Genomic DNA, 19608 nt, shown 5'->3' with positions numbered 1-19608 from the left:
CTAATTGATTTCCATACCAAGTGTTCTGAATAATAGTTCGACAGTCCCGGCGGTCTGGCGGTTTAGCAACCGCTTATCGGTATGGTTGCGGGTTCGATTCCTTGCACGATTTAAACATTTGTATTCATGAGTATAATTACATGTTTGAGCTTATTGTTGAGAGTTATAGTAGACTCAGAGTATGTATATTTGACGACCTCGGTGGTCTAGCGGTCTAGCACACCGCTTTACGTCCGATGGTCGCGGGTTCGATTCCTCACACGGCACAAACATTTGTATTCATGAGTATGATTATTTGTATCGGTCTGGGTGTTTTCTATGTATAATATGTATGTATTTACGAAAGAAAAAATCTATGTACTTGTATCAGTTATCTAGTACCTACCCGTAACACAAACTTTAAACTTAATTTGGGACTAGATGGCTCTGTGTGAATTGTCCGGAGATTATTATTATTATATTTGTTGTGTAGTATCTACACACTAAATATTATTATTATAGTTTCTTTGCCGTTTAAGAAACATATCCATATTATCTAATAATGAAAGAATCAAATTCAAATTCAAAATAACTTTATTCATGTAGGTCTATTACAAACTCTTATGATATGTCAAATCTACAGTCAGTTCGGAATGATTTCGAGATGAGAGGAACTGACAAGAAAATCAGCTCGTATTTTTTTTAAATGTCCGACATATTTACAATAATACAATTTCATTTAAATACAAATTTGGGAAAATAGAGTGACCACCAGCATATGCTATTGAAAAATAAAAATCATAAAAATTTGATCACTCAACAAAATGCTGCTCTATCTAGATCGATGTGATCTATCTGTGATCTTTGTACTATCGCCAAAAACAAACATTTATAAAGCGTTTTTGTGCATACAAGTGGTAAGTTAACAATGACTTCAAACTCAAATTCAAAAATCATTTATCCATGTAGGACATTTTAGCCACTTATGAACGTATAATTCTTGTCCCTTACGGGTCTAGTAGCGAACTTTGAATAAAAGCGAGCACTAGATCTACACAGGTCGCAGTGTTACAGGACTTAGCACCTGACAATAGACCAAATCTCCAATTGAAAATTAAAAAAAAAATTTCGTCCTCTGGCTGACCACTAGTGTAGGCGACACGTAAATATAAAAAGATTTAAATGTTCTAAAATATTAATATGTATTCTTAATGTTAAATAAACGCGCGTTATGGCGGACGTAGGACGTATGCGGGCGAGCGCGATTGCAGCGTCTCTCGCGATTTTCTTTCAGTACTAATCGGTTGCCGCGCCTTTTGTTCTCGCTTCGGCTCGCAAGCAAAAAAATATATTTTTTCTTCTACATCCTCATCAACTAGAAATTGATTCATCCAACAATACCAATACTTCAGCCAATTACATGTAATTGAAATCTAATTCGGGAGCAGTCCTGCTATAGCCGGGTAGTTTATTCCAGATGACTCAGCTCAATCATGGCCCTGCCTTCAATTCAATTCAAATTCAAATTCAAAATATCTTTATTCATGTAGGTCTATTACAGACTCTTATGATATGTCAAATCTACCGTCAGTTCGGAATGATATCGAGATGAGAAGAACTGACAAGACTCAGCTCGTATTTTTTTCAAATAATAGTGGAACATGTTTATAATAAATATAGTTTTTAAAATTCAAATTTGGGAGAATAGAGTGACCACCAGCATATGCTATCACAAAGAACAAAAAATTTAATCAGTGTTCACAACCTGAACAGACCAGTCCCCACAAGTAGCACCCGTTCACGAGTATGACGTATGAGCCAGCCATCATTGTACTCAACCATATTTGAGGGAGCACATCGACCCGGCCCACCACGCCGCCACAAGTTTGAACTTTATAGCGAGCATGACTGTTTCAGGTTACTCCACTACGTCAATTATATTATTTACAGCATAGGCTGTACCGATCACAGTTTTCACCCATTACAATATTAAATTTACATTATTTAATTTACAATATGTCATTACAAATTATAAAAAATCATTTATAATAAGTTTCTTTAATGTTATTACATTATCCATGTCAATGGGAAAAATTATATGCCTCATAACAAAAGTTAAAATTGTAATTGTAAGTCCACACATTGTAGTCATTTAAGTAGTCGTTTATCTTCGTAGTTTAATACCCAGTTATCAATATAAATCATTACATAGTATAAAACAAAGTCGCTGACGCTGTCTGTCCAACCCTATATAAATCTTTAAATCTTAAATCTACATAATTACGACTATATAAATGTAAATTGTATATCAATGAATAAAGATAAATATATGTAAAGAATGAATGTCATATCATTGCATAGTATAAAATAAAGTCGCTGTCGCTGTCTGTCCCTATGTATGCCAAAATCTTAAAAACGGATTTTGAAGCGGTCTTTTTTAATACATAGAGTGATTCTAGAGTAAGGTTTACATGTATAATACATTCACACCCGGGCGAAGCCGGGGCGAGTAGCTAGTAATGTATGTTAAACACGAAAGTTTTAAAAACCCATTGTTACAAAGTTATAACAAATACCACGACCCGCCCAAACAAATATAACTTGACATACAAATATTATTTCTACAAGTTATCCATGAAAAGTAAATATTTCTGCTGTAATAAGTTTATTAAAAGTTTACGTAGTTATCGCGATCCCAGCCTAACGTATAGGATAAGTTTTAACTATAACATTATAAGTCACTTTTAGCAAAACATTTATACCCATAAATAAATAAGTATATAGAAAGTAAAAGGAATGGAAAGAATATTTTGACATGTCCTTTCTGGGGGTCACAAAAATTGTAAAAACTTAACTACATTCTGTATGGATGTAATAATAATAATAATAATAATAAAAAAAACCCAACAAAAGCTGAGAGAAAAAAAAATTAATAAACTGAGAAAAAAAAATTCTCAAGACAATTTTACAGCGCCATCTAGACTCAAATTAAGCTAGCTAAAGCCTGTGTTATGGGTACTAGATAACTGATATAAATACATAGATACATTTTTTTTCCGTAAATACATACATATTATACATAGAAAATACCTAGACAAACAATCATACTCAGGAATACAAATGTTTGTGCCGTGCGAGGAATCGAACCCGCGGACCATCGGAAGTAAGGCGGTGTGCTAAAGCGGCGGTCTACTGAGGCCGTCAATGTGCTGTCTTATCATGCATCTGCTATTTTTGAGATACTGCAAAAATAAATAAATAAGTGTATTGACGACCTCGCTGGAACTACTAGTGAAACTACTAGAAGTTTAGCACACAATCTTATTTCCGATAATGACGAGTTCGATATCCCCACGTTTCTTGGTCGTTCGTCCTGTGATGAGTCTGCTTTACAAATGAGTGGTAGAATAACAAAATATGACTATACAAAAGTGCTTATATTAAGTTTATTTGAATAAATATTATTTTTTATTCACTTACCGAGGACATCTGCTTCTCGTTAGTGCCACTTACTTTATTATCATAGCAATGTTGCTTATGTGGTACAATTAGTTTGATGTTTGCCAGGCGTTTGTTACTCTATATTATTTATGCTTTATGTTCTATCTTTACATAGTATAAAAAAAAGTCGCCACCGCTATCTGTTCGCTTATATCTTTCAAGTTAAGTTAAATATGAACGTTTTATATAATATAATCTTCATATAATCTTTTAAAATCAAAATCTTTTATACAATAAATATAATCTTCAGTACTTATCCGAAAAAATAGCAATTATACATACAAACCTTCCTCTTGAATTATTCTATTTAAAAAAAAAAGCTTCAAAATCCGTTGCGTAGTTTTAAAGATTTATGCATACATAGGGGCGGACAGACAGCGACAGCGACTTTGTTTTATACTATGTAATGATTACGCAACTGATTTGTTATCGGTGTTTCCTTCGTCAGACTGTCGGTTAAAATATAAATTGACAAAGTTTTTGTAGTATCAGCCAGTTTTGAACTCACACCCTTTGCGCGTAACTCTTAGAGATCGACCTAACATGGTACCCTGTTTGTAATGGGGTCACTAACCCCCGTTACTAACAATCCATTACCCCTTCACTTTATCATAAGTATAATTACATATTTTCCCCATTTTCAGACTGAATTATCTTAATCTTAATTAATATGATCTTAATTAATGAAGACTACACACAGCTTCATACACTTTTGGACATAATTAATAAAATTTTTAAAACATATGGACTAAATATTAATACCAAGAAAACTAAAATAATGACAGTAGCAAAACATAAACCCCATAACAGAAATACTACAAGAATAAAAAAAATACAATTCGAAAATGTAGATACATTTAAATATTTAGGTAGTTTGATTACCAGTGACTCCAGATGTACTAAGGACATTAATATCAGAATAGCTATAGCGAAAAGAGCATTTAATGATAAAAAACATCTTTTGAGAGCTAATATATCAAAGTCCTCCCGGAAACAACTTATCAAGACCTACATCTGGAGTATAGCCTTGTATGCCTGTGAGACGTGGACATTGACACAAAAGGAAAGAGACAAACTGGAAGCCTTTGAAATGTGGTGTTGGAGAAGAATGGAAAGAATTAGCTGGAATGATAAAATAAGGAATGAAGAAGTGCTTGAGAGGATTAAAGAAAAGAGACAGATCATAGATATTATTGAGAATAGGCGGGGAAAAATGTTGGAGCACTTGATACGACACGACGAACTAATTAACAACATTATAGAAGGAAAAATAGATGGAAAGAGAGGAAGGGGAAGACCAAGACACAGCTATATCAAGCAAGTTAAAGAAAAAGTTGGAGTCGTGTCGTATCAACAGCTAAAGGGACTGATAGAAGATCGTGGAAGGTGGCGGGAACTCCACCGACAAGAGCACAGCTCTTAAATTATGAATGAAATGATAATTAATACATATATATATATGTTCATGGTAACTGTATTCATGCTAAACATAATGGCGGTGCTGGTGAAGTAAATATGGTTTGATTTTGATTTACGTGGACTGTATCTAAAATAATACGACGGGTACGTGAATTGACACGATACACTGTTAGGTTGGTGATTGAGAGCTGCCTGCTGGAACACAACGCCTGTTCTGGTAAGGAAGAAGGCACAGTACCTTTGAATCGTAAGTTGCAGTGCGGCGGCTATCGGTGTCTCCTGGTCCCACCGATTTGCTTCCCAACAATGGCACAAATACAATGAACTTGAACACACTAGAGCGATGCGGTGGATTAAAATGTTTATTAATTATCACAAATAACAAAACACTTGATCTTAAGCGCGATCGAGGCGGTAATTCAGTGTCAACTTCAATTTAACAGTGACGCGCGAGCGCAATATGTCACTTTCGATACAAGCGAATCTTCTCGCTCGCACTTAAAACAAAGATATGTGCGGGAATAGGAAAGGATGAAGGAAATACTGTAGTGCCAATCCTTAGAAAATTAATATTCCGTACCACGATAAATTAGATATTTCAACCAATGAATTAATCAAAATGAATATTTTTATGATTTGTGTAATTTTATTAGAAAATAGGATGTAGACTCAATCGTGGATCAAAGTGACGACGGCCTAACCTGAGGTTCGAACCCCTAGCGGTGTCCTCAGACTAAAGTCGTATCCGTCAGACTCGAGGCCTTCGGTCGCTCTGTAAGTGCCACCTGCACTGGCGCCCTATCTTTCTGTGAAGCTGTATAGGCCAGTTGCGACTATAGTATAGTTTGAAAAAAGTGAATAGTTGCAGTCTAGACACTTTTTTCGCTAGAATTTATCATCGAATCATATCTACTGGATATAAACTGAAGTCGTGTATCGCATTTTTGTGATAATGAGCTACAAGCCGAGTATATATGTTATAACGCACGAGCGGTTATATGTGCAAGAGTTTTTTTTTTGCCGAATAAGACAGTTTATATTCATACAAAATCTTAAAAATGCCATGTTTTATAATGGAGCTGAGTTTCACCACCATACCACCCGCCAGAAACTAAAATACCATCCTGATCATCTGGATGAATGGCGGTCCTCCACAGTGCGGTTTTCTAGAAATGCACAATCACATTGTGGAATCACCTTCCAGCAATGGTATTTCCGAACCGATACGTCCTTCAAGAAAAGAACTTATTCCTTTTTAAAAGGCCGATAACGTACTTGCAATTCTGGTGTTGCGGGTGCTCATGGGCGGCGGTAATCACTTACCATAAGGTGAGACGTATGCTCGTTTGTCCCCTGTGTTATAATAAAAATCGAATCAGGAAAATCATCAGGAAACTTGTGTGGTGTTCATTATTACACAAATTTTTGTTGAACATTGCATTTTTGGAGTAAGGAGATTGTTTGTAATGTAGTCTAATAACCATTGCACGCAATTTCCCTTGGAAACCATCATGATAAATTCCTGTTGTAGTTTGCTAGATGGGCTAACTGACCTGACTTCATGTCGTCCTATCATCCACTGATGCCCCGCCAGCATATACCGTTAGCTCAGACGGCTAGTGGAGAATTTTTAATTATTTCTCCTATGCTGAATTTGCTTTCAGGATGTGTGGGAGAATAAAATAAATTACTATTCTATATATATATATATATAACGTTACGTATTAATTTTATTTGCTACTACTTCTTTCACGTGGAATATACTATATTATGATACAAATTCTAAAATAAAAGTATCCTAAGTTATTCCTTATAACATTAGCTATCAGCGAGTGAAAGTCCTGTCAAAATTGGTCCAACCATTTCAGAGATTAGCAAAAACAAACAGACAATTTTTTTATTTATTTTTTTGTGAGTACCGTTTATTTGTTTCGTAATATATCATATATATAAAATTCTTATGTCACAATGTTAGTTACCATACTCCTCCGAAATGGTTTGACCGATTTTTATGAACTTTAATGCATAGTTAGTTTAGTAGGTCTGAGAATGGGCTATCTATTTTTCATATCCCTAAGTGAGAAGGATTGTCCAGCCCAAATTTTTTGTACCTGTTTTTTTATTATGAGGTTTTAAAAAAACATACAACCCTATGTATGAATATCATCATCATCAGCCCACTGCAGTCCACTGCTGGACATAGGCATATATATGGATTAAAAAAACACAAAGTAATAATAATAGGAATGGTACATATGCTTCTTTATATTGATACTAACTACTCAGCCTGGCTTCGGACGGGTGTAGATACATGTGTTTTTTTTTATATATATGTCTCATAATTTCTATTTCTATTATCACAATATACTAACAAATATCCGATGCCACTCATTACGAGACGAGAAAACTCCGTAATAGCAGTTAATTGTAACACATTGCTTGGTAACGTCACGCGATCACAAATATTTTCTGTCGGCGATAATTGCAATTTGACGGCCATATATAAGTCTTCAGAATTTTACCGGAACATAAAATAAATGAAATACCAAACCAGCCATTCAAATCTAAACGCGAAACCGGCCTCGATGGTCCAGTGGTGTAGCACACTGTCTTACTTCCGATGGTGGCGGGTTCGATTCCTCGGTTCGGTAATACTTCCCGTAGCGGTGGTCATTTTTCCACAATGAATATTTGTGGTCTCACACATGCTAATGGTAGCGGAATTAAACAAAATAATATATAACCATTGAAATTAAACAAAATAATTCAGTAATAATTCAATTTAAACAAAATATTATCAACAAATCTTACATTTTTTAAATTACTCAACGGATTTTAATGCTGTTTTCAACAATATATAGAGTGATTCAAGAGGAAGGTTTATATGTATAATACATATAGTTATAGTATAGAACAAGCTAAGAAATTTAAAGATCGTAACATCCGTGCGAAGCTGGGTCGGATCGCTAGTTTTAGATAAATAAATCTATAAAATATAGCATTAGATGGGTCGAGGTCTGGTCCGATGATCTTAGCAAACGTTGGCGCCTGTCGGTTCTGCTCTCGTGCCCACAACTATTAGTTTGCAACGTTTCTCGTCAGCGTGTACCAGTGTATTATACGCGTTTTTTTTATATATTCCAAACCGAACGACTTTTTATTTTCCTTACACACGACGAGATGGGATGAATCACGCGCGAACAGTTGCCGTCGCCGCGCGGATGAGGACGCAAGCCTTCCATATTCGAATTACGATTCACTTTTAAAAGTGGCCAGTGTTTGTTTTTGTGGTGACCATAGAGTTTTGTGGATGTTTTTGGTTTGGCGATACAATTCTAGGATAAAAATATCCAGGTTGATGATATGTAGATACGATAATAAATTATTTAACATCCGGTTGAAAATTTGATCTTTTTTATTGTCTTCATAAACGTTAGAACCTATTACCATATTTTGCGATAATAATTGTTTATGAGCGTAATGTAGGCTCGCATAAAGCCGTGTAATCTGATATAATCGAGGCAGCGGTAGGATTACTGTTATATTTAATGTACGAATAAACATGTGCAGTGCAATCGTGATGCTTCATATTAGGTGGGTCTGGTTTCAATGGACCGTGACTCACGCCAATAACTGTGGAACTGATCGACATTGAGCTTAAAAAATAAAAAAGAAAACACGAGATTCGATTTTTAAATGTTTGACGAAGGTTCATCGCTAACGAGCTCAGGCACGCGTCACTTAGAACAAAACAATTTTTGTATGAAATTGTGTATACAGTTTTACGCGTTATATATTTGCAAGCAAATTGTTTTTAGGGTTTCGCCCTCATAAGCAGCCTTACGTTACGTTTTTTGTAATGCTAATACAAATATGCTGAAGATTGTTCTGATTCTTATTCGTTCGTATACCATCTATTTAGTTAGATATCTATAATTACCTGCGTTAAATTTCAATATGTAAATTTCAATTAAAAATATAGCCTATTATAGTATTATTCTGATTCGTAAGCTATATTACTATAAAGTTTAACAAAAATCGGTTCAGTAGGCTTTGTGTGAGAGAGTAATAAACATCCATACTTACAAACTTTCGCATTTATAAGATTAAGATTTAAGACTAGCTATAGGTTGTATAGATTCATTGCATATATTTGAAATGATCCTTTTTTTAGCACGAGTCTCTTGTGCGAGACTATGGAACCGATGTTTTTTTATTTTTTTTTCGGCTGGACCACCCTTACCGCTTAGGGGTATGAAAAATAATGTATACCTTATATATAGGTCTTCTGAATATACATACAAATAAACAAAATTTCATAGGAATCGGTCAAGCCGTTTCGTAGGTGTTTTATTACAAACACTGTGACACGAGAATTTTATATTATGTTTGATACTTTTGCATTAAATTTTTTATGTTAAGTATAATGTTGGACACTTTCCTTACCATAAAATTTTTTGCAGACATTTGTTCGCATAGATTAATGTTGAAGGTTTCGCACAGACAAACCCGTCTGAACAGCTAGCTCTGTATAAATTCCAGTGACATGAAAAATGGCTACAATTTTTTAAAAAGTTAGGTTTTAAAATTATTGCCGCCATTCTCGTGTAGTGACGTCATGAATTTATTAAATACCGGTTTTATAGTTTAATTTAGTGTTTGGATGACAGTAATTTGCATTAATTAATATATATTAATAGTAATAGTTACTGTCGCCATGCTGGTATCTGTGTGTATAGGTGGAGAGCGTGGTTTAGTGATTTACTACCCGAAATTGAGCGAAAGGTCGTAAGTTTATGTGGTCGGTATGAATTTTTTGCGCGAATTTATGTTTCTTTCTGTTACCTTCTTTAATCGATATACCGAAAATACTGATTAACCAAACTGATACGAGAGATGCTGGTATAGTTGTATCCATTGCGGATGAATGCGAAATGAAGGCACCCTCCATGACTAAGTATATGGTAGATTGTGTTGGACGTATTGGAGATTTTAGTGGGGGGGGGGGGGGACCCACGTCTCCAAGATTGAGAGAGAAGAAGAGCTGGGTGTCGTGATGAAATGATGTCGCGTACCTTTTATTGTATAACTGGAATAATACACAAGTCTATTGTAATACATTCAAGGGACAATAATTTCTTAAGGATCGGCAACGCTACGGCCCCTCTGATGGTTACCGTAGCCTATGGACGCCTGATGTGTGCACGTGACACCTCTGGTGGCGTCTGTAGGCAACGCTAGTCCAAAAAGTTTTTTTTTTATATTAAAAAAAAAAACTTTATTGACCAACAAAGCAAGTTACAAAAGTCGAACCATTCCCTAAAAATTTTTAGACTTGTTGTTAGTTCTTTGACCACCGGATTAAATACTAAATATCTACAATAACGTAATAATAGGAATGTCACATAAACAGGAAAAATTGAGGTAACTTATTAATTAAAATAAATAATAATAATATCTGAGGACAATTACTCACAGCACACATATAGTAGGCTAGTCCCAACCTAAGCAGAGGTTGTGTTATAGGTACTAGACAACTGATACAAATATATAGATAGGTATTTTATTTGTAAATATATACATAATAAACATAGAAAATATCCAGACAGATACAGGCAATCATCTTCGTGAATAAAAATTTTTGTACCGTACGAGGAATCGAACCAGTGACCATCAGAAGTAGGTTATGTGCTAAACCGCTAGACCACTGAGGCCGTCAATTAACTAAATAATTATTTTAGTTAATTTTTATCTACATCGTTTAATGAAGTACCTACATTTTGAATATCTCTACAACTTCCCTATAATCGTAAATATTGGTTTTATGAATATGAAATTCCGTTTCAATATAGAATCACTTTTTTTCCAGATATCTTTTGCTCTTAAATCGCAATTGTATGCTGGAAATTTTCGCATATATACATATCTTTAGACAACCAGATACGACAGATCAGTTCCAATTTAGGAAAGTACGTTTGCTAAATTGACCCCACCAAGAATTGAACCCCTGACATAATTTATATAAAGAACCATGACTACAGCGCTACGCAAATCACAGTAAATTGCTTGTAAGCCACAGAGCAAGAAAAAAGTTAAGAGGGAACAATATACTTGATTTAATTTTTCTACTATTGTGTGACTTAGGATTATTGCTACTTAATCTGTAATATATAAATTGAGGACAAAATGGGTGTACGACACGCGTATGAAGAATTAAGGAGTATGATGGAAGATCGCGGAAAGTGGCAAGAGCTCCACCGACAAGAGCGTAGCTCTTAAATTATGAATGAATGAATGAATATAAATTCAAAAGCGAGTTAATCTGTCTGTTTGTTACCTTTTAACAACGGAATAGTTACTCAAATAAGAAAAAAATAATATGCAGATAAATTGTCTTCCCAAGACAAACATATACTCTTTTATGCAACATCGCCTTGTTTGTTGAAACAAAAGTAAGCCTATGTCGACCTTCACGATAAAATTTATATTTATCTTAAAGTTCATTAAGATCAACTAAACTTAATGTACCATTTGACCTCAGCCGGTTAATCATAAATAGGTAACAAACAAACAAACAGGCAGGTGGATACACTTCAGCAAGGATTAGATTTAGTTTTGTTCAAATATTGACTTTTTTCCGCATGTAGTTTTAAGCGGTAACGTATACTTGGAGTGTATTTAGTTTGCTTTAAACATGATATTGCGTCCTTAATTTTATTATAACAGTGTTCCCTCTAGACGTATTTCTTGCTCTGCGATGTGAGCACCAATTACCTACCAATTGACATGTCATCGTTCAACATAATGAATATATTACAAACAAAACTGCCTAAATAATTACCCATATAATATTTCAATTGCGTTCTATTGTTGAAATATGCTTATTAAATCTATTGCCATGTATGTAAATGCCGATAATTATAAAATATCTTTATACGATCTTAGAAAGTAAAGCTGTATCTAAGGCTGTTTCTCCACTGGTACACATGTGCGATATTAGAGCTATAATCACTATATTTATTAATGAAATGTAAAAATACGTAATTTTTGCACTTGTATTGTACATGTATATGACAGTAGATTATTGGGAGTAAGGTAATAAATCGATATCAACCATTTTTGTTATCCTAACTAGATGTTACCCACAACTAGTACTGTGCAAACTTTCATCCCCTTGTGGAATATGTAAGAGGGGGTGAATTAGGGGATGAAAGTTATTAAGACAAAAGATGATAAAAACAACTTTTCTCTGCACAAGGTATTTTTGATTGGTAGAAAATGCCGTAACGCGTTAAGTCTGCCATATATTTTTTTACCTTTTTACCCAAATACAGTAAGTATTTGGGCCATTGAAGTTATATATTATAAATAAATAAAAGCCTATATTCGTCTTCATAATATAGTATATCTTCAGAGTCAAATTTCATTTAAATCCATTCAGCCGTTTAGTCGTGAAAAGACAGACATACTTTTGCGTTTATTTTTTTATGTATATACCCTTGACAACTCATACAGCGACATTTCATTATATATATATAACGAGTAAAGTCTAAAGTTGATTATTGTATTTTTTGATTAAATATATGTAATTTTAATAAATCGTTGACCTTTACACATACTAGTCTTTAGCTTCTCTCATAGGTGGATAGCAAGCTTAACAATCAGAATACGTTAATTCAATGCTTAGTAACGTCTCGCTCTTTGCCCCGACTTTCCAAAATTCTCACTGTGCACAATTATCTCAGTGTTTTGGACGATCTCATAGTGATAGTGTGTTCTGTGCTCAAGATTTAATTGAATTGTTCCTTAGCCTGTGTTGTAATTTAAAAAAGTTGTGACAAGTTCCTTTTTTGAAAATGGCGCGCTCACTGACGGATGCGTTTAAGTCTATTTGGAATTTGACTTGGGTTCTCGCCACAAAAGTATTTCTGGTATGTTCTACCTAATTAGTTATGTAAATACAATGGTATTAAATTACGTCGACTTGATTGTGTTAATTATGATGTGTATGTAAATATGTAATATAATTATTTGTGGTGTTCAAAGTCTGTTTATTTTATATTTTATGAAATAATGAGCTGTGATCGGTTGAATTAAGACGGACATTTATAAAACGGTAAAATATCATATCCATGTGATTACAACAAATATGTCTACACGCAAACACTTGTACAATCTTCGTATTATGAAACAGATTTTACTTTTATAATTAACAATGTAATGTTGTCTTTATTTATTTTATACGATTTTATAAACATAATCCCTATTATGTTTAACAAATCCTATGATGATAAAAAAAATATGCGCAGCGCATTTATACTATGAAAAAAAAATAAACTTAATATAAACACTTTCGAATAGGCATATTTTTTATTGTAGTAATAGTGTGGAGGTACTCATTATAGGGTAAACGTGCTCCAGGAATAGCAAAATAAAAAAAAAACAGTTAATCCTAGTGTGGAAAACGCGCCATTTATATAGGAATAGTATAATAGAAATAAAAAACATATGTAATACGGTAGTATACTAAATATTTTATTTCCTCGTTCGATTTTCAAATTTTCTTTCAATTCTTATTCTATTTTCTATTCTTATTTATCTATTCTTAAATTCGGTACAAACAAATAAAAACTTGGTGCACTCGTTCGGGACTAGTGCATACGTTCTTCAATAGATTTTGACGGCTTCGGTAGTCTAGTCGGTAGTTCTACTGCGCCTGCGCGTGCAATATTGTGCATATGTGGCGTATTACGTTTGCGCGGGAAAATAAAGGACTACAAAATGGCTTCATCCTAATTCTTGTTTTATAGTGTTCTATATAACTTTGTCTTCAATTTACTTTTAATATGACATCTATCTATAGAAAAACATAGAAACACTTTTTTTGACAATTAACACAACGTCATCAAGTCCCATCGTAAGCTTTGTGTTTTTAGTGGATGATAGTGGAATGCTGCACCCACCTGTGCTAACGGTTTACGCTGGCGGGGCACCAGTGGAGGATGATAAGATGAACATGAAGTCAGATAAGTTAGCCCAACGTGACAAATTCACCGCAAATTTATTACGATGGTTTCCAGGGTAACCGCGTGGAGGTCGACCTGATATGGTACATTGCTAGCAATGGGATCATCAGTCCACATTACAAACAATTCCCTTCCTCGGTAAGCCTTGTGTTATGAGTCCTAGACAACTATGAGTACTAGACAACTGATATAAATACTTAGATTTTTTTTAGAACAACACAGAACCCAGAATAACAATAATAACAGGACAGGACAAAAATATACTCTCTATATATACAACAAACCTGAATATATATATGCAGCTCCTACTAACATACCTAACAACAAGTTTGTATTATGATTATGACGCATGAGGTTACGTAAAAATTAAGTCCATTATTGGAATTAATTCTCCAAATTAGCATACAGCTATAATATATTATTATATAATAATTGCCAAGTTTCCTCAACTAAATTATTCTATTCTGTCTTTTGTCACGAGGTTAGAGACCATTTGAATCCGATTTTATTATCTAAATAGCTAATCTAATGGTCTGTATTTATAAATATGTAAATTAGTATTTAATATAAATACATCTCCATAACTGTATTACCTAGGTAGACTTTGTAGAAAGTTATCGGCGTGGGTACTTTATTATACAATAGAATAGAATAGAATATATTGGTTCGTACATAACAATAGTGATATAAAAATAACAAATTGTACATATTACAAAACAGTGTCCATTTGGACCACAACTCAGATGGTCAGTCCATTTGGACCACATCTCAGATGGTCAGTCCCTTTGGACCACATCTCAGCTGGATACATGATTAACAGCGCTGATTTCCAGTTGGGCCTATAGTACGGAAGGACAAAAAATAAAAAAAATAGAAAAGACTTCTGCATACCTGAATTTCTTGCAAGTCATAGTAATCACAATTTCATAGTGGATGTCTTGTTGGTCATTCAAATAAATAAAATAAAAATAACTAAAAACATAAATATAAAATAATATTTCAATAACCTAAGACAATTAACACAGCGCCATCTAGTCCCAAGCTAAGCACAGCTTGTGTGCTAGACAGGTGATAAAAATATATAGATATTTTTTTTTAAACGCAGACTAATAATACAAACAATCATACTCATAAATACAAATGTTTGTACATTGCGAGGAATCGAACCTACGACCAACGGAAGTAAAGCGCTAAACCACCAAATGGACAAAGAATGTACATTAAGGAAATGATGAAAGGATGATACAACAATTAAATTTTGTTATTAGAATCAATTTGAAATAGAAATAAACACAATCATGGTTGTCTACGGAACCTTATACCTATATATTTCGCAGACTCTTGCTTCTTTTTTCCTACCACATACCTGCACGGCATGCATCAAAGTGAAATATTAATTCCGTGCATTATTAACTGCAGTTGTAATGCGTCTTTATGTGTAAACCACTATTGTACATCTATTAGACGGTTCGATTCTCGTACATTGTGATTTTTCTGCGTATATATTTTGTAACAATTATAGAATCTGTTCGTCACAATTCAAATTCGAATTCAAAATGTTTTTATTCATGTAGGTCTATTACAGATTCTTATGATATGTCATTTCGGAATGATTTCGAGATGAGAAGAACTGAGAAGAAACTCAACTCGTATTTTTTCAAATAAATGTTGTACATGTTTATGTTGAGTAAAAATGAATCTGTATATTCATTTTTTAATTTATTTGGGAGAATAGAGTGACCACCAGCATATGCTATTGCAAAAGAAAATAGTCTAATCCGTGTTCGTAACAAGAACAGATCAGTCCCCATAAGCAGCACCCGTTCACGAGTATGATATAACATACATAATACATTATGATGGTGAGGTCGCCATGATTTTTAACCGACTAAAAAATAGGGGTGAATTATGCTCATTCGACTCTATATTTTTTATTTTATGTATATTGTTATTTATTTATGTAGAGTAAAATCTATAAAATGTCCTACTCGAATAAATGATTTTTAAGTTGATTTGGTTAAAGTAATATTGAATATAAATAGTACCAATGACTGACAAAGAGGTATTTCACTATCTTACTACAAGGATCTTTTATAAGAGCAACACACAAGTTTCATGTTCGTTCTTCTTGTAATGAGACTTCCAAATGAGCGGTAGATAAAAAAAATGATGACTATTCAAAAGTGCTTAAATTAAGTTTATTCAAATGAAAGATCTTCTATTCTATTATATTCACAAATCCATTTCTCCATTTTACGCAGAAAACGTCGCGTGAAACAGTACTCCAATATGTTTATTGTAGAAATTTTTGTAGAGTACACTTATAAATATGAAATCATTATTTGCAATTGGCAATTGGCGATAATTTTGCTTATATTTCCACTTTCAAATTGTCATCGCACTTATGATCATTGTAAACATATTTGACGATTTCTTTTCTACACTTTACATACCTCATTAATGCATAATTATAATATCTCCAAATATAAAAAAAAATTATACTGCCATTGTGGCAGACAAGTATACGATGGGCCGTATGCTTGTTTGCCCACCAAAAATTGCTATACGAATTAATACAGCTATTAAAAAATAAAGGTTGGCAGTAAATTTATGAAAATGTTGTATTTTATGGCGGCAGACAAGGATACGGTTGGCCCTATGCTTTTTTTCCCACCAAACATTGCTATACGAATTGAAATCACTATTAAAAAATAGAGATTAGCGGTAAAAGGGTGATAATTTAGGGTTGTATTATTTTTTGCCACATATAAAAATGAATATTGAGTGTAAAAGATAAAAAATCATTTTTGGGTCACCCCTTAGGGATATAAAAAGGAGATAACAACCTATTCTCTAAATCTATAAAAAATTATCAAGCCTGAGAAGAATCATTACTTCTCAGTATATAGTGTAACACTGAAGCAAGGATTTCATGTATTAAATATATATATTCGTCTTGGTATGTAGTGTAATATATATTTTAGATGATAGAAATTTAACTATCATTAGAACGACACGGTTTGTTAATCTGCTTAGTGAGACGTACCTATACGTCTGACGGAATTAATTATTCAGACGATACAGTTTAGTAACAAGATCTAATATGTTGTACATACATATAAATTTCTCTCTCCGTAAGAACCATCCTCGTACCTCAAGGAATATTCTAAAAAAAGAATTATCGAAAACGGTTCAGTAGTTCTCGAGATTAGCGCTTACCAAGACATTTAGCGATTCATTTTTATATTATAGATGATTGTTTGATAGGTCTGGCTATTTTTTATGTATATTATGTATGTATTTACAAAATGAAACTTTTATATATTTATATCAGTTGTTTATAACTCATAACTCTATCTAAGCTCTGCTTATCTAATAACTGTAATTCATTTATGTCCAAATCTGCTTCCTGAATTAATTTTAAATCATTCTATGTTTAATAATTAAGTTTCATATTGTTTTGTATCCGATAACCTTATTTTAACCTCAACTATAACAAAATGCCCTTAATATAACTTGTATAAACCAAATCAGTTCCTAACATCTCTACCATAAAGTTCAAATTAACAATACACACCTAATTCACAAATGCACCTTTGTAAATATTCGTTGACAACAATTCTGTTGTTTATGTCACGGTAATACGGTTCAATTTAGGTTATCTAATCTAAATTCTAGCGGTCTATATATAAATTACATGTTTTTTACTTATATGTAAGTTTGGAATTGGCGTGTAGGAGTGAATTATGGGTATGCCTATATAGGAATGTTATTAGCAGGTTTTGCTTAGTTTTTGTTATGTTTCCTGTACACCAATCTTTGTGAGACAAACGTGTATGGCAATAGTTGTTAATAATAATAATTTCATTTATTTAAATTACTGAAATCCAATTTGTTAGTATCATGTTATCACTAACTGATCCCGCTTACTCCGTTCCGCCTCAGAATTGAATAATATGTCATGGGTTTTTTGAAGTTTAGTAAAGCAATAAATTCCTAAACAAACCCTGTTTGACAGGTACGAACAGTTTCTATGGGAAAGTAAAATTGTTGTTTTTATTATGTTCTATACAATTTCTTCATATTTTATCACCGTTTAAACCTTTCTTGGATTTCCACGAATATTTAAAGACTAAAATTAGCCAAATATGTTCAGCCGTTCTCAAGTTTAAGCGAGACTAACGAGCGCCCCCGTAACAATTTGAGTCCAAAAACAATTAGTATTGGGCTGTCAAATTTATTGCACAGCATTTTTAGAATGCTGTTACTGCTGCCACGCTCGTGGCACTCGATAATGCACAGGATTTTCATTTAATGTTAGACATCCTATATATTATTTCGATCTTTGTTCTTATATATTACTAGCTGTTCCCGTAACTTCATCCGCGTGGAATATAACTTTATTTTTCTAAAATAAGAGTAACCTAAGTTACTGCTTAATACATCAGCTACCTGCCAAAAGAAGTCCCGTGAAAATCGGTCCAGCCATTTCAGATCAGCCGGAACAAACAGACAGACAAAAATATTTATAGATAGCATATAGGTCTCTATATATTGACCTTGGTGGTCTAATCATCAATTTTTTTTATGGATGATAATGGAACTGTGCACCTGCCTATACTAACGGTATGCGCTGGCGGGGCATAACTAGAGGATGATAAGATGAACATGAGGTCTGGTTATTTAGTCCATCGTGACAAATTCACCAGGAATTAATCAAGATGGTTTCCAGAGGAAACGGCATGGAGGTCAACCAGATATGGTACATTTCTCGCAACAGAGTCAAGGGTCCACATTATAACAATTCCCTTCCCCTCTTAATTAACATTATTACTTGACGTAATACTAATAATATCAAATAATATGAAAATTCGGCTTCAAAATGGAGACTTTATTGTTACATAATTTAGAATAGGTACCTATTTTTGCGGTTGCATTATTTCATAAACAAATTATGTGTTATTTAAGGAAAATGTATGTAAAATACACGCATTTGCTAGTATTGTGACTGTCTTATAATGACCATCAAGAAATATATAATTTTAATGGTTAAGAATGAACGGGAGCTTCTTCTACGGACTGCTGTACTCTTATAACTATGTCTGATTTGTTTTGTTACTCAAGTATATATTGTATATATTTATGTCAATTTCCTATATGGCAGTTTATATACACAATCAGAATGTAATAAACAACATCTATTCTAAAAAACAATACTTTACGTAAGTTTCTTGCTCGTTCTTATTATGATGAGTCTGCTTTCCGAATTTCTATTATAATCTTTAAATAGTATAAAACAAATTCGACGCCGCTGTCTGTTCATTTATATCTTTTAAATTACGCAACGGATTTTAATGCAGTTTTTAGCAATAGATAGAGTGATTCAAGAGGAAGGTTTAATAATAAAAATAATAATAATAATCATTTATTCAGTATAAAAAAGCGTACAGATAAAAAAGAAATTTTAAAAACTAATAATTCGCTATTCTGAGAAGGCTTCCACTCAGCTGGTGCCGCAGCGTATCACTACAGCGCTGATTTTCAGGAAAAAAAAAAAAAAAAGGTTTATATGTATAATACATGCGTGTTATAGTATGGAACAAGCGGTGAAATACGAACATTTGTAATGCATCCGTGCGAAGCCGAAACAGGTCGCTAGTTAAATATAACTATTCAAAAGTCC

At 33.4% G+C, this 19608-nt stretch overlaps 1 protein-coding gene across 4 annotated transcripts in view; it reads left to right on the top strand.

The window, feature by feature from the left end:
* The window catches only part of LOC131845212 (uncharacterized), a 203962-nt gene that overhangs the window by 125664 nt on the left and 58690 nt on the right, over positions 1–19608 (top strand). For 2 of the 4 annotated variants that reach the window (XM_059194257.1, XM_059194256.1), the window contains exon 1: positions 8110–8253. The exons of the other annotated variants lie outside the window; for them this stretch is intronic. The gene's annotated coding sequence lies outside the window, so the exon portion shown is untranslated. Of the gene's footprint in view, positions 1–8109; positions 8254–19608 lie in introns of those variants that run through there. 4 annotated transcript variants of the gene reach the window in all.

Source organism: Achroia grisella, unplaced genomic scaffold (assembly GCF_030625045.1).
Source record: "Achroia grisella isolate CSIRO2021 unplaced genomic scaffold, CSIRO_AGI_Agris_v1 utg460, whole genome shotgun sequence".
In the NCBI taxonomy this organism is placed as follows: Eukaryota; Metazoa; Arthropoda; class Insecta; order Lepidoptera; family Pyralidae; genus Achroia; species Achroia grisella.
The sequence above is the reverse complement of the archived record's forward strand: the minus strand, read 5'-3'. Positions and strand labels throughout refer to the sequence as shown.